Source organism: Bufo gargarizans, chromosome 11 (assembly GCF_014858855.1).
Source record: "Bufo gargarizans isolate SCDJY-AF-19 chromosome 11, ASM1485885v1, whole genome shotgun sequence".
In the NCBI taxonomy this organism is placed as follows: Eukaryota; Metazoa; Chordata; class Amphibia; order Anura; family Bufonidae; genus Bufo; species Bufo gargarizans.
The window spans coordinates 7,478,744-7,481,684 of record NC_058090.1 but is presented as its reverse complement, the minus strand read 5'-3'; positions in this window follow the sequence as shown (position 1 = coordinate 7,481,684).

Here is a 2,941-nt window from a genome sequence, read left to right as displayed (position 1 = left end):
TATAGATGATGACATGTGCAATTAAAAGTATGACCAAAAATTTGCTAAAACATTTTTAACATAAATTAAACGTGAATGGGATTCTTTCCGCATTTTTTGAAAACACTAATGTCAGGTGCCACGAGTGCCCCCCTCCTTCCCCAACATTTGAGCGGGGTTTCCAGAACCAGAAAAAATAATGTGTCCAACACGTTCGGGAAGTTCAGGATCGCTGATGATTTACATATCAATGATTGCAGAGCACTTCAATAAACTTTCTGACGTCACAGTCAATTCCAATAAATCAGAAGTATTAAAGGAGACTTAGAAATTGATGGCTTGTCCTTGGGATAGGTCATCCATATCAGATCGGTTTGGGTCTGACAGCTGGCACCCCACCGATCAACTGTTTTGGGCAGCTGCTGGCACTGAAAACTATACAGTGGGCAGAGGGTTCTGTGTACCGTGTAGTTTCCGATGCCAGTGTACTGCAGCCCAGCTCCAATTCACTGCAGTAGCCCAGCACGGACACTACACAGTGGATGGAACCTTCTCCTTCCGGCTCCATCCACTGTATAGCCTCCAATGCTGGTGGCTGCCCAAAGCAGCTGATCAGTGGGGTCCATGATCTTATATTGATGACTTAAGGCCCCTTTCACACTGGCGAGTATTCCGCGCGGATGCGATGCGTGAGTTGAACGCATTGCACCCGCACTGAATCCTGACCCATTCATTTCTATGGGGCTGTGCACACGAGCGGTGATTTTCACGCATCACTTGTGCGTTGCGTAAAAATCGCAGCATGCTCCTCTTTGTGCGTTTTTGACGTAACGCAGGCCCCATAGAAATGAATGGGGTTTGCGTGAAAATCGCATGCATTCGGATGCGGTGCGATTTTCACGCACGGTTGCTAGGAGACGATCGGGATGGAGACCCGATCATTATTATTTTCCCTTATAACATGGTTATAAGGGAAAATAATAGCATTCTGAATACAGAATGCATAGTAAAATAGCGCTGGAGGGGTTAAAAAAAATAAAGAATTATTTAACTCACCTTAATCCACTTGATCGCGCAGCCGGTATCTCATTCTGTCTTCATCTTAGCTCTGTGCAGTAGCAGGACCTGTGGTGACGTCACTCCGGTCATCACATGGTCCATCACCATGGTAAAAGATCATGTGATGACCGGAGTGACGTCACCACATGTCCTGTTGCTGCACAGAGCTAAGATGAAGACAGAAGGAGATGCCGACTGCGCGATCAAGTGGATTAAGGGGAGTTAAAAAAAAATAGTGAAGAAATTCGGGTTTGGGTACCAAACATGCGCGATTTTTCTCACGTGAGTGCAAAACACATTACAATGTTTTGCACTCGCACGGAAAAATCGTGCATGTTCCCGCAACGCACCCGCACATTTTCCTGCAACGCCTGTCTGAAAGAGCCCTAAAGCATCAGAAAACCCCTTTAAATATCACCATTCCTGAATGGGACGCTCTCTCTCTAAGTTTTCTTCCCCCTTAACATGGGCTAAATCATCAATAATATTCCACTCTTAGCAGAAATTAGGAATTTAACGCAGACCTATGATATCCCCCTAATATCGTAGATGGGAACCATGCGCTTAAGGGTCCATTCACACGTCCGTTGTTTCTTTCCTGATCTGTTCCGTTTTTGCGGAACAGATCTGGACCCATTCATTTTCAATAGGTCCTGAAAAAAATCGGACAGCACAATGTCAGATTTTTTTTTCAGGACCCATTGAAAATGAATGGGTCCAGATCTGGTCCAGATCTGTTCCGCAAAAACGGAACAGATCAGGAAAGAAACAACGGACGTGTGAATGGACCCTAAGGCCACATTCCCACGACCATGGGGCCACGGTGCCCGTGTTGCGGACCACAAACCGCGGGTTTGCAAAGCACAGGCACCACCCGTGTGTGCTCTGCATTGTGGTGACTTCAATGGGTCCACAATCCACACCCGGAAGCCCACGGAAGTGGTCGGCAACACAGGCACGGCGGCCCACGGTTGTGTGAATACAGCCTAAAATATATATACAGGTATATCATGCCTAAGATTTTGTATATGTTTCAAATGGTGCCCATCTCTCTTCCAAAATCTTTTCTCATTTAATTTGCTGAATCCTACGTTTCTGTGTAAAAACAAAAGACCTCCTCTAGCACATAGCTTACTTATTGAGGAAAGAACTTGTGGGTGTATGGTCCCCCCCCAATGTCCTGCCTTATTATAAAGCTGGGCAATTAAAACCGCACGCAGACGGCCGTAGTTTTGGACTGCTTATGATCCATCGTATATCCACTCATTTATTATGGAATATAGTTGATCAGCAGTAGTGACAGGACCCTTATTCTGGACATGATGAGACGGTCAGATCTCTCATGTAACGAGCAGATACACACAGATAGATCATTATCCTGGAAACCACAATAGGCTGAAGAACATGGAATGCAAGATACAGATTCTGTTCCATCAATGCAGGACAGAACAGGTGGCCTCCTTATGAGTGGTCTGCTGAGCAATGAACACCAAGGGTCTATGTATTATAGAGGTGACACCTGTAGATACTATGGGGCCAGTATACATGTGATGCCCCAGCCTAGGGTGCCCACATCCCCCCCATTATCACTGACAGTGTGGGTGCTCATACTTCTTGTAGCCGTGTATCTGTTGCTTTCTATGCACATGTTGCCTCTACCCCTCTGCTCGCCGATACAGTCAAAACTCTGCATGCAAAAATATATAAAAACAAACATAAAATTATGTATAAAAATCAGCAAGTAAATAAAATATCTGCAACTGAAATGCTGAGCACAGGGTTTGCCTTCTCTTGGCAATAACCAGCTTTCCTACATGAAGATTAGTAGACGGATCAATTGGAAAGTGATGAGCTTCTGTCTCTGACAGGCGTTACACCTGGGGAGGGGTCTGGAGCGAGCAGA